The 13,614-nt window shown below is 47.0% G+C and overlaps 1 protein-coding gene across 1 annotated transcript in view; it reads right to left on the reverse strand.

Moving 5' to 3' along the window:
• The window catches only part of CNTNAP2 (contactin associated protein 2), a 2,034,882-nt gene that overhangs the window by 142,465 nt on the left and 1,878,803 nt on the right, over positions 1-13,614 (reverse strand). The window lies entirely within an intron of this gene.

Genomic DNA, 13,614 nt, shown 5'->3' on the forward strand with positions numbered 1-13,614 from the left:
GCTGTGTTTGGAGCCTGTTCCAAGAAGTAGAAAGTGGGGAGAGGTGGGGGTGGTGAGGAAAGGGACAGAAGAAAGACAAGGGGAAGCTTTGTGTGACACGTGAGAAGAGTATTCACACGTGCACACGTGTGCCTGTATGTGTGAATGTGCGTGCACGTGTGTGTGAGAAAGCCGTCACAAAATGGACTGAGGTAACTCTCAGTCTTCTTCCCTTTCCTCCATCACCATCGTCAATGTGGCATCTCACATTTCTTGAAGGTCAGCTCTAGGTCAGATCCCACCTGCATGAACTTATATGTATTATTTCAACGAATCTGCCAACGGCCTGTGGGCCTATCGCCTTGGGTGCCCCATTTTACAGCTGAGGAAACCGAGCTAGTGGGATTCAGTTATGACACCTAAGAGGATGCAGGTCCTAGGAGGCAAAGCCCAGAGGTCTGTGGGGTGGAAAGTCCAAGCTTCTCCATCGTGCCGGCCTGGACCCTTGGCCATCGCAAAGCTAGGCTGCCGCGATGCCCCCAGCAAGTGCAGAGAATACTGGTCACCCCAGTGTCGCCTCTGCCTTCTGTCCTCCCCTCTCCCCATTTTTACTACATCGCCTTTTATGGGTCTTCTGATGTCTCTGACCCCGGCGTCCTTGGCAGCCATCTCTGGGAGCAGGACAGGTTTTCAGATCTGGTCCAGAGACTGGAGGCCACAGGAACCCGTCTCCTATTCCACTGCTGCCCCTGCTCTGCGTTTGCGGTGTTCAGCTGCAGGGGTTAAACCCACAAGCTCAAATGGAAGCTGAAAATCCAGATCCTGATGTTATTTTCATGGGGCATCAGGAGTCAGGCTGGTAGGTGGGCTCGTTCCTACTGTCTGACTTCTGACTCCGACCCTGGGTGATGGTACCCGGAGGGATGCTTTGCAGGATGGTAGCCATTTACTGGATAGATGAAGAGAATATTTATTATCTTCTGCTTCCTGTGTTTTAAGATTTATTTATTTTTGAGGCGAGGAGGGGTAGAGGGAGAGAGAATCAGACTCCCCGCTGAGTGCAGAGCCCCGCACGGAGCTCGATCCCACGACCCTGAGATCATGACCTGAGCTGAAATCAAGAGTCAGACGCCCAACCGACTGAGCCACCCAGGCGCCCCTTCCACGTCCTTTCTGATACTTTTCCTTCACTTTTGAACTACAGGCCTGGACCCTCCCTTCTGCCCGCTAAGTTTTTGTGCGTGCCGTCCTCTCCAACATGTGGGACTTAGTTCCTCATGTCAGACACTTTGGGTGGGACTGGTTCATTCTCTTAGTTCCCTACGTGGTGGCTGAGGGGAGAACGTGCATCAAATATGCCTCCGATTTACTTCGATGTGGATGGAACTGGAGGGGATTATGTGGAGTGAAATAAGTCAACCAGAGAAGGACAATCATCATATGACTTCACTCTGATGTGGGATATAAGAAATAGTGAAAGGGACTGTAAAGGAAAGGAGGGAAACTGAGTGGGGGAAAATTAGAGAGGAAGACAAACCATGAGAGACCCCTAACTCTGGGAAACAAACACAGGGTTGCAGAAGAGGAGCGGGGTGGGGAGGTGGGGTGGCTGGGTGACGGGCACTGAAGAGGGCACCTGATGGGATGAGCACTGGGTGCTCTACTGTATGTTGGCAAATTGAATTCAAACAAAACAAAACAAAACAAAAACCCCCAAAAAACAAAACAAAACAAAACAAAAAAACCAACCCCAAAACAAAAACCAAATATGCCTCAGAAAGTAGAAAGAATCCACTGAGCATAGGGTGTGCGTTCACAACCTTTCCTCATTATGAACTTGACTCATCCATATAGTCAGTCACTCAGCAAACACTTCCTGGGGGTCCCGGGTGTCCAGGGGGCAGGGGGCAGAGCTGTGAGGTGTGCGAGTATAAACACGATCCCTGGGTTGTACGTACACTTTGCACATGACGACGATGAGCTCCCGTTGGTGTCCGCAACACCATGTCCCACTGTCGTCCCTACAAATGCCCCCCTCCCACCTGCACAACCCAGGACCTTGGATTAGGCGCCTGTTTGTAGAAAACGGCCTCCAAGGGACTTGCACACCGATTATGGCTACTGACCACGAGAGGGCATCCTAACACAGCTCAGGACCCGCTCCAGGCCCCACCGGCCACCAAGATCCCGGCGCTCAATGCCGGTGGCCTCTTCCCTCTTTGGAGCAGAGAGAGGGGCAGCGTGGAACCCCTCAGAACCCCAGACCGCATGTTGAGATGCCTTTATCTTTCAGAGAAGAGATACATTTAGGTGAGATGAAAACCTGCTTTCACCTGCTCTGCCTATGGTCCTAAAAAGTAGCTTCGAGAATCCCAATCCTGGAGAGGGATTTCAGTGGCCTGCAGATGGACCTGCTAATTTGAGGCCTTACAGACTGGACCTTGCTTTTCTTGCCAGACAAAACAGAAATCCAGGAACCTTCTTTCTTGAGATGATTTATGTATTTCACGTGCTTGCGGGTGGGGTGGGGTGGGGGGTGGAAATGAACCCTCCAGCCTTGGGGTTTACAAGCGCGCTGTGTTCTGGAGAAGGAAAGAGAGGATGGACATCTCAAAGCCTACACCGCGTCGCAGGCTGCATCGCACCTGCTTTCCCACCGAGAGCTGTAAGACATGTAAAGCGAGGTGAACACATTTTTCGGGAGCACAGGGATGGAGACCCTGTCTGGCCCCGGAGTGCACACTTCTTTTGCAGAGGAGATTGCTTTCGAGAAGAAATGAAAAAGTTGGAAGTGTTGGCATATTCATGATGAGTCTTTTTCTGTGTCAGATCAGATGAGTCGGAGGGGTTTCAGGAACAGCTCAGATACCTTTGCGAGTCCTCTCTGAGCTACTCACTCTCCCCACCCCTGGGGATGATGAATTTTCCCCTTTTCCATGCTTCCTCAGCACCAGCGCGACATGTCAAGGGCCCTTGGTTGGTGTCAGCGTGATCGCTGGCCTTTCTTGCTGGATGCTGCCCACCAGAAACACTAGGACTTGCTCCGTGGGGGGATCTGCAAACCATGGGACAGGAGCCTTGATCCCAAGGGACCTGCTGATAATGCCCTGACAGCTGCTTTCTTGCTTGTTTTGCTTTTAACAAAGAGGAGCTGGCAAGCAAGGAGGGCGAAGAGCGTTTATTGGGCGAGGCCATGCTTGATGTCTGCGTGCGTATGTTCATTTAACACACACACACACACACACACACACACCCAAACCCCATTAAACGAGGCGGCCTTATTCCCATTTTACAAATAAGGAAACAGAGTTCGGTAACTTGCCAGGGAACACGGAGCTATTAAGTGGAGGAGCTTGTCAATAAGGACTCCTTTATTATTTATGGTTTTTTAAAAATTATTTATGTTTTGATAACAACCTCTGAATCTGGGGATCCCGGTCCGTGGTGGGGGTAGGGGGCGGTGTTCTCTGCTTAGGCCCTCGCCCTTCCCAAAGGGAAATCTCACGTTCTGCGCCACGGCCTTGGGAGCAGCCCAAACTGCTACTACCCTCTGCTGCTTTACCACCTGCACAAGTATCTCCGCTTTTTGAGAAGGCGGTAGAGCAGCGTCCTCCTATCTGTGAGCAGAGCTCTTCTCTCCTCCTGGACACAAGCTTCTTGTTCCTTTATGGGTCATCCCCGCCCTACCTGCCTCATCCTCGCGGACCTGAATGTCCTTCATCTGGTAGGTGGACACCACATACGTGAACGAAGTTGGGCTGAGTCTACTATACTTCCTATCAGCACACAGCCTCACAGAATGGGGTTGATGAACCCCTGACTTCCTCCATGTCAGGCCTGAGGACTGTTTGCCCTGTGGAACTCTCCTGTCACAGGGTGGACGTGTGTCAGAGGTTGATGCCAACTAGATGTCATTGTGTGAAGCTCTTGGCGATCCTCATGTGGTGTTGAATATCCAAAAAATGCATTCTTGGTGGAACAGCCCAGGACCATCTTGGCAACACTTGGTCTTCTTCCGCACAGTCTTCATCACACATCTCCACTGTATACCAGGGAACTGTGTCCTCAAATCTGGCGCCCACACCTCTATGTATAGAGATGGTCTCTTGTTTGAAGCCGCAGGAGGCTTTGAAGGCTCCGGTGGTGGTGGGGAATCATGGGGCCTCATAGCTGTGCATCTTCTCTTTTCTTGGAGAAGCTTCCCCCAATAGTCCTACTTTCTACTCAGAACTAAATAAGGAACATTTGCTGAAATACCCTTTCAAAGGCCAAGACCCAGAGCCCAACCTGAAACCAAACGACAAAAAGCTAATGAGGTCATGTTTTTTATTTATTTATTTATTTATTTATTTATTTATTTATTTATTTATTTATTTATTACTATTTTTTATTTTTTTAGGTCATGGGGTTTTTGATAGGTGTCTCGATTTGTGAATCGGCTGCTCTGGACGCATGGAAATATTGAAAACAAAACAAAAGACAAACCGACTCACGTATGGGCCAAATTAAAAGGCAAGTTCCCAATGTATACCTCCTTCTCTCTTCTCTTCCCAGATGTCTCCTGTGGAATTAAACCACTGTAATGATATAAGGAACTAATAAAATGTTGACCTACGCCCTCCACAAAATTAAACATAAGTCAGCATTCCACTGGAGTGGAAAGTGAACGAGTAATAAATTTGCAGGACTCCCTCCCAGTAGAGAGCGACCCAATGGTAACAGTGCTTCCGGGAGGGAAGGACCAAGGGACTTCACAGGCTCATCCTTATTCCTGCTACCACCCCCTTCTGTCAAGCATGCTGGTGCACATCTAAAGCTGGGAGTTCATCATGCCGAGTAGATAAACACTAAATTAGCCGAAGGGAAGAAGTTACAGTAAATGTAATTTCAAGAGCGGGGCCTTGGGCTAGCTGGGTCAACTTTCTTTATTTGTTCTGACATCCCTAAAAAGATTTAATGTTTCCAAACAGTGTTATTTTCTTTAATAAAGACTTGAACAACCTCAGATATTAAAATTTTCAGGAGTGTTTACATCTATATGCTTTTGAGTATTGCTCTTTATTGTCAGAACGTTCCAGGGTAATAAAGGCACACGTTTTTACAATAACGCAGTTGAGCTCTGGTGTCTAACGCCAGTCCAGTCTCTGTGTTTCCAGAGCAAAGAAGGATGCGAGAATGAAAGTGCAGGAGGTATTGTTCATGGAGACCCAAAGAACTGATCTGGAATTCTTCGTGGGCACAAGTGTACCGGCCCTAAAAGTTGGGCTGCTAAGTCCTTTGCTACATAGGGACATTATGATTTTTATGGTTCCCCCTGCCAGATGTTATTAGGTCATTTCTTTTAACAACTGTGTTTTCCCATTACATTAGATTATTTTTTCCTAAGGAGATTATCACCTAGTTTGGTATTTCAAAAAATTTTTAAAAGATTATTTATTTATTTATTTATTTATTTATTTATTTATTTATTTATTATTTATTCATGAGAGACACGGAGAGAGACAGAGACACAGGCAGAGGGAGAAGCAGGCTCCCTGCGGGGAGCCCGACGTGGAACTTGATCCCAGGACCCCAAGGTCGCGCCCTGAGTCAAAGGCAGATGCTCAACCACTGAGCCGCCCAGGTGTCCCAGTATTTAAAGTTTTTGAATATAATTTTTCACAAATCACAGTAGGTTTTGCATTTTCTTGTTTGGCATAATACTACCCATGATTTGCTTGAAAGGCTTTATATCATTAATGTTGCAAAGCTGAGATCGCACTGCATGTGCTCATCGACATACTGTATTTGTCATCTAACAATGCATCGTGGACATGGCGTGGAGTCCATCTGCTAACTTGGGTTCCCAGCTGGGGGGTGGGGTGCGTACTGGCCTTTTTAGGGAAGGGTCCTCCACTGTGTCCGACCACATCAACTCAACCTGTGCAGTTGGACACCAGTTCCAGCACAGGCTTAGAGTCTGGGCTTGGGAATTATGCAGATCTGGGTTTGGGTCTCAACTACTCCTTGCTGACCGATGTCCCAGCAAAATGGGAAAAAGATATTTGTCTCATGGGAGTGTTGTTTACTTAGAGTACAGCCTGGAAAGCAGTGAGACACTGGTGCACAGTACAATCAAGAGATGGCTTTGGCTGCTAACCACACTACTGTTATTAGTGTTTTTATTTCCTTCATAGGCTTCTCCTCTACTGGGTTGAGGTAGAAATCCTGGCATCTTTCTTGATATTTCTGAGAAAAAAAAGTTTAAATCACATAAGCTGTATTAGCAGATCTAACAATTTTTCGAAAGCTGCTCCATCAACCTCTTTTTCTACAGAGATTTTTTTTTTAAGATTTTATTTATTTATTTGTTAGAGAGAGAGAGAGCACAAGCAGGGGAGCAGCAGGCTGAGGGAGAGGGAGAAGCAGACTCCCCGTGAGCAAGGAGCCTGATGCAGGGCTCGATCCCAGGATTGGATCATGACCTGAGCCAAAGGCAGACGTTTAACTGACTGAGCCACCCAGGCATTGCCTACAGAGATTTTCAGTGTGCATGCTTCACCTTCCGGCGGCAGGTGGCATTTTCTGAGCCGTGGAGGTTGTCTTATCCACCCTTCCTGTCAAAACCATTTACCAGACAAGCGTCCTACTCACTATTTCCTACCGCTACCTGAACTGACCCCCCCAAACCAAAACCAAAACAAACCAAAACAAACTCACTAACTCCCCAAAAGACTTATTTTTATTTAAAACTCTTAAAGGTTTTCAGAAGTTTCTAAAGCAAACTAGCAGGGTGAGCCTGGTTCTCCTGCGTGTCTGCAAAGGTAACGAAGAGGCAACATGTGAGCGATGAGCGGCCCCTGGAGAAGGGGCCTGGTTGTCTAGGTTCTGGAGTAAAAGTCTGTTTCTTGTGAGCATTGGGACCTTATCAGTCACCTGGACATCCTTGCTCTCTGTTTTCTCATCCATTAAATGGGCTCACAACACCAGGCTTCTCCTGACTCATAAGGCTGAGTGGATCAAATGAGGGTATGCACGGAAGTTTCGAGCACTACGTAACACGATTATTAGGGGCCGTCCTGGGCAGAATGACTTTCTTCTGGCCCGAGGAGCTTACCTGACACACCTTCTAACTGGACCATTCACCACATTTAGGACAGGTTTCAGTGTTTCATATCACCTCACACATACCACTGCCCTACAGGTGCATCATTGAGTTACTTTTCACTTTACTGCTAATAAAACTGCCCCAACAATTGTTTGTTATTAATGCCATCTATTTGATGTTTTTATTTATTTTGACTTATGAAATGTTGTATGCAATTACTATATTCAACTTGATGAGTTTGGAGATGAGCACATGCTGGTGGAAAAATGACCACCATCTATAAATTCTTTCAGTTATGGCAGCAAGTGTGACCCAAAGTAAGGCGTAAGTGGGTGCCTTGAGGAAAGGCGCTCCCATCACAGAAACCTAAGCAAGGCAGCATTGGCGCTATGGTCGGGGGTGAGGGGCATGTGGTGCAGAAACGGATGTTGGAGTCTGGAAAGATGGACCACAGTGTTATGAGATAAAATTCTTTTTTTCCCCCCCAAACTGTCACCTCATGTAACCCAGAAGGCAGAGTAAAGGCCTGTGACTTGGAGCTTTGGGGGAAGGTGCTTCAGAAGAGCCAGAAGGTCATGGGTGTCAGTTGCTTCCTGCTTCCTAAAACAAAGAACGAGTGGGTTCGGAAGAGAATCAGCCAGTTTCTCACCATCCCCCAAAGGCAATAAAGTCAAAAAATTTAGAGCCTTACACCAGAGAACAAGAAAGAAACTGCAAGAAAAGTTGACCAACAAAGACGCATTCAGATTTCTTAGCTCAGCAAACTGGCTTAGCTCCATGAGTGGAGGTAAAATTAGGATCTTTACCTCCCATGCAAGTCTTTTGCTTCAAATAGCCTCAAGAGAGCCGCCATGACCTCAAGAGGGTGTGATCACATATGTCCAAGATTCATATCCAGGAAAGACTGTGGGGTTCCCAGATCAGAAGCCAACACAGGTTTTTGAGGAATTGCGCAGGCAACGAAACCAGCACAATGGATCAACAAGAGACTTGAAAGTGTAAAACAACCCTGAGTGCTGTTGAGACTTGCGGGAAATGGACCCTTCGGGACTCCTTCTTTATCTGCAACACTCAATTCGGAGGTGGCCACGGCAGATTATGGGCGAGGTAGAGCCTCCCAGGGGACAGAGACATGGAGGGCCCTACAGATAACAGACAGAGACTTGGTTTAGTCAAGAACTATACTCCCCCTGAGGGAAGGGAGGATGGGTGGTGGGCGGGGGTCCTCAGAGTGCCTGCCTAGCATCAGTTCTTCACTCCTGGGGACCACAGGGCTTTGCTTTTCTAAAAATATGTAAGAGAGGGATCCCTGGGTGGCGCAGCTGTTTGGCACCTGCCTTTGGCCCAGGGCGCGATCCTGGAGACCCGGGATCGAGTCCCACGTCGGGCTCCCGGTGCATGGAGCCTGCTTCTCCCTCTGCCTGTGTCTCTGCCTCTCTCTCTCTCTGTGGGACTATCATAAATAAATAAAAGTTAAAAAAATATGTAAGAGAGTCATTCATTGGGTTAAACCACTGAGATTTTAGTTACTTTGTAGTAACAACTGGTGCTATCCTAATATTAGCTTCTTTCCCTCGGTGCCTAGCATTTAGCATACAGTGTGTGTTTCCCTTGGTTACACCTTTCTGACCATTTTTAGGGTTCATATTCAATATATAGCTCCATTAGCAAGCTTCATTAGCAACTGTTTTTTTTTTTATAATTTGGCTGTAATTCTGATTATTAGCGGGTAAGAAACTATCATCTGTATTTTATTTTAAAAGACAGAATTCAGTGATTTTTAAAACAATTTTTTGAAAATTCCTGATGAAAACAACTGAGGTCATGCTCTTTGTGATACAAAAATTAGAGAACCTAATCATTTGTTCTTTATGATGTGGGAGTTATTATTATTTTTTTAAAGTCCTTAATTTCGCTTGCAGGAGAAGGCTGTTAGTCTCTTCTTGGCGAAGACGGGATGGGCCTCCAGTTAGATGAAAGCCAAAATGAACATGACATCCTTACCATCTGTTCACTTGGTTTTGGGAGAATATAGACTCTGAGTATCTGTGCCAGAGAATACACCCTGAGCTCTCTCTTGTCGAACTTTCACCAAAGCCCCCGAAATATGTGATAGTCATACTAAGAACATGTAGTTTATTCATTTTTTAGAGTTAGTCTTACCCACGGATAAGGCCAGAGCTGTGTCACATCAGCCCCTCACCCTTTTTTGTGGGCCCATCACCCCTCCTCCTACTCTCTGGAATTGTTTGCACTGAAATCCATTTTTTTAAAAAAAGATTTTATTTATTTGTTTGAGAGACAGAGGGAGAGCATGAGCTGGGACGGGGGGCTGGTGCTGTGTGTGCAGAGGCAGAGGGAGATGCAGACTCCCCGCTGAGCAGGGAGCCCAATGACCTAGGGCCCTACCCCAGGACCCTAGGATCATGACCTTAGCTGAAGACAGATGCTTAATCAACTGAGCCACCGAGGTGCCATTTAAATCCATTTTTAAGTTACACCTAACTTTCCCTAGAGATGCTACGTTGGATGGCCTTGTGGAAACACATTTGTTGCAGAAATGCTGCTGAAAGCACTGTCTGCTGCCTTTCTCAGGACTCACTCTGCAACAAGGAGGACAAAGGGCCTTGACTATCACTGCATTTTAAAAAAATGTGAAGAAATAGAATAAAATGCCCAAATGTGTGATGATTGGCTATGATATACATTATTTCTCTGTGCTTTTTGCACATTTTTAAACTATTTCATACTAAGAACAATTATTATTCTTATCATTGTAATACCGCTCATTTTCTTACTGACCACAGGTATCCACTTCTTTTGTTTTAAAGATTTTAAAATTTATTTTAGAGAGAGAGAGCACCCGAGCACATGCAAGTTATCTTGGACTATGTGTGAGCTTCAGGTTTCACATCTGGATAGTTTTGGTGAGGACTGAATGGGGGGACATGCTTAACATGCTTAGCTCAGAGCTGAGGACACAGCGAGCGCCGATGAATGTGCGCTCTTACCGTGGACGGGACATTGCCTAAGTGGGCGGTGCTATGGGACAGCTTTCTATGACAGTAACTCCAACCCAGGGTAGGTAAGAAATACATATACCTTTGTGACTTACTTCAATTTTCTTTCTTTTTTTTTTTAATTCAATTTTCTTTCCTTTTTTTTTTTTAACTTCAATTTTCTATGTCATCGTACAGACTGCCTGTGAACCACCTTGCATCCCTTACTCAGTGGGATGGGGGATGAAAGGAAGAGAAGGGCATAGAAATAAACTCTGGACAGCAGGAAGGAAGGAAAGTGGGAAGAAGGCCTTTGTCACACAAGACTTTGCAATTATTCCTCGTAATGTTCAGCTCTTGGATTTATCTAATTGGCATGAATTTTCATCGCATACAGTACGTTTTCAGGTGCTCTCTGCCTGCCTGGGGTTTGTTTTACATCTTGACTGGCGGTAAGCCTTCAGCTATTATCCTTGGTGCAACTGTGAGTTTTCATAAATGACGCCACTTGAGGGTTGTCACGGGTTCTGGCTCACTCCGGTGTCTGATGACTCCCAGAGTCGGCTCCTCATTATCTATGTGGAGATTGGGCACTTTGTGTTTTGGCAGCAAATGTTTCATCCAAGGTCAATTTCCCTCAAGGGCTCAGCACCATTTCAGACAGTATGTGCTCAGGGAATGCAAATTAATTTAATGTTAGCTTTAGCCAAACCCAGCTAGGAAAGTAAACCTGCTTTTAAAAACACCGTAAACACGGATAAACACCATTGGAATTACGTGCTGTCTTGTGCGTATAGAAATGTATAAAATCTCACCTTAATGCCAGAGGCATCACATCATAGCATTTTATGTTCATGTTTGAATTAGTCTTAGTTTCGTTCTTTGATTAGAAGTGCATTTTAATGTGAAATTATTTAAAATATCTCTGTTATTACATTTTGTTATGTAACTGGGGGCTGTCAGGATGGGTTGAAGATACCTGTGTTTCATGTTTTTGTTTGATCGTAAAAATGCAACACGTACCAAAAAAACATAGCACATGCTTCTAAGAGACAGAAAACTCTAGAGGCAACCAAACCACTTAGAATCCCTTCCCACAGAAAGATCGTGACGAACGCTTCCCATATCTCTCCCATACATTCCTGAGGTTATAGAAGTTCTTAAGATGGATTTGTAGACTGCTTCCAGAAGGAAGGGGGTGTTTCTTCTAGAGTTCTAAAGGTAACCTCGGAGGTGCCTGCATGTTCCACAAGGGTCTCCCCACTTGAAAGAGAGCAGGGCAGGAAGTCTCTCTGACCTACTTTTCCAGAAGGAGGAGCCATAGCTTTTCTTCTGCTGCCATCTTTGATCCTGCCATCATCCGGCTTTGCTTCCCTTCTGAGCTGGGTTGGAGAGGCTGAGGAAGACCTGGAGCACCAGAGACCATGAATCTTTCCTCGCTGAATTCAAGTGGGTGGAGGCATCTGGCTTTCTCAACACTTCCAGAAATTTCAGCGCAATTGCGTTGCTGCATATGACAGAAAAGGAGAGGGCAGGACCTTCCGCCACCCTCGGTACAGCTCCTCCAGCAGAATTCCATCTGTGTCTTTGGAGTGCTCCCCACTTCCAGGCTGTTCCTAGCCTCGAAGTGTTGCGCAGCCATTGTGTTCATACCTCTCGTGTCTCTTTCTTCTGGAACCGTGTTCCTACTCTTGTGGAGGACTCTCCCCAGCTCCCCACTCTCCGCATCTGACTGGGGCTGCCAGAGATTGTTCTCCCTTTTCCCAACAGGGCAGCACATAACCCAGGCCAGGCCAGTCACAGACCTTCTCTGAGGTTTTGAAATGAGAACCAAGAGACTTTCTTCTGCAAAAGCCTGAGCCTTTTCTCAGACTTTCTTCTCAGCCCCATGCTCCAGTGCCTGTGATCCATGACTTGGAAAAGGGGGAGGCTGCGGGAAGAGGGGTCACTCCAGCCCTGGGCGAGGGGTGGACCAGCAGAGGTACTAGAGGGAGGGAGGCAGGGAGGAGGGAGGGGAGCACGGAATGGAGAGGAGGCCATGGCAGGGGGCAACAGGCTCTGGTCTTTGTTGTGATCCTCTAGGTCCCCTGGGCTTTCCTCCCAAACTGTAGTTAGCCCTTTCTTAAATTCTGTGACCTATGCTAAGAATTCTCCCTGCAAATGAATTTGGAATCGGTTTTCCGTCATTTGCAACCAAAAGAACTCTGAGCAATAGAGCTAGACTCTCCCCCAAGCCCTCCTCAGGCTCCTGGACTCTCTGCAGTTCTCTGGCCCCTCCACTCTCCAGACTTCTAGGGCTTTCCATGCCTCAAAAGCCCCAAGTTCCTAAAATAGCCAATCCTCTCCCCATCTTCAGGGCAATTTCTAATTCTGTGGCAGGTGGTGGCTCCGGTTGAGCTGATATTTGTTCTTACATGGTTGCTGGTTAGGGGGCATCTGGGGGGCTCAGCAGGTGAAGTGTCTGCCTTCGGCTCAGGTCACGATCCCTGAGGTCCTGGGATCGGGCCCCTCGAGGGGCTCTCTGCTCAGTGCGGAGTCTGCTCTGCTCCCCTGCCCCCAATGTGGGTGCATGTATTCTCTCTCTCCCTCTCTCTCTCTCTCAAATAAATACATAAAACCTTTTTAAAAAAGGCAGGTTTCTAGTTAGTTCTGAAGAATCCCCAGTTTGCAGAATGTGCCAGAAGGACTGGCCTTCCTTACCTACCTTTACTCCGGACTTCATTTTGGGAAATATACCTGGAAATGGCTCTATGAGCTCTGTCCCCAACCCACACTCACCCGACCCTCCTCTTTGTCTGCGGCTCCCCACCCGTGAGGCCCTGTTCTGACACACCGAGCGTTTCTCCTGGAGACGGGGAGAGTGAGCCCTGCAAGGCTCCACAGCTCAGGTAGGTCTCCTGCAGTCTACTGCCCCAAAAGCCGACTGTTGAGCTTTTTAAAAAACTTTTAACATTATTCTGTGATGCTGCAATGGCAAGAGATGCCACTACGCAAGAGGTGACAGATGGCATGGGTTAAGACAAGAGAATGTTCCTAATTGAAAGCCAATGAACACAAGGTTGAAAAAATGCCATAAAACCATCCTCATCCTGTAACGATATAAACTGTACCAATCCGGGCCTTAGTGGCGTTCCTGAATAAACCTTGAGTTATGGTTCACGACGGGCTTGGTTTGCTCAGGAAATAACCTGCAGCTTCTGAGATGAGCCGGGCACCGTGCTAGGCTCAGGGACTCTGCCCACCTCGGCGGGGTCACCTTATTTACACGTCTTTGATTGATGGCACAAGACACCGTAACTGCACGTTGTCATTTTCTGAGGAAAGACCCGTCCTCAAAGTACCCTCTAGCATCTCCTGCTAAAGGCCAAGCGCAAACTCCATCATATCAAGTTATGAATCTGACATCCACCGGCGCTCAAAACCCGACGGGACTTGTGCCTTTGCTTTGCGGCCTGAACTTCACACGGCAACCAGCCGAACCCGAATGAGGTCTGAGTGGCCGCTGGACCCCTGCCAAATGACACTCCACTCTGCTGACAAAACAGTATC

This window comes from Canis lupus, chromosome 16, assembly GCF_011100685.1.
Source record: "Canis lupus familiaris isolate Mischka breed German Shepherd chromosome 16, alternate assembly UU_Cfam_GSD_1.0, whole genome shotgun sequence".
In the NCBI taxonomy this organism is placed as follows: domain Eukaryota; kingdom Metazoa; phylum Chordata; class Mammalia; order Carnivora; family Canidae; genus Canis; species Canis lupus.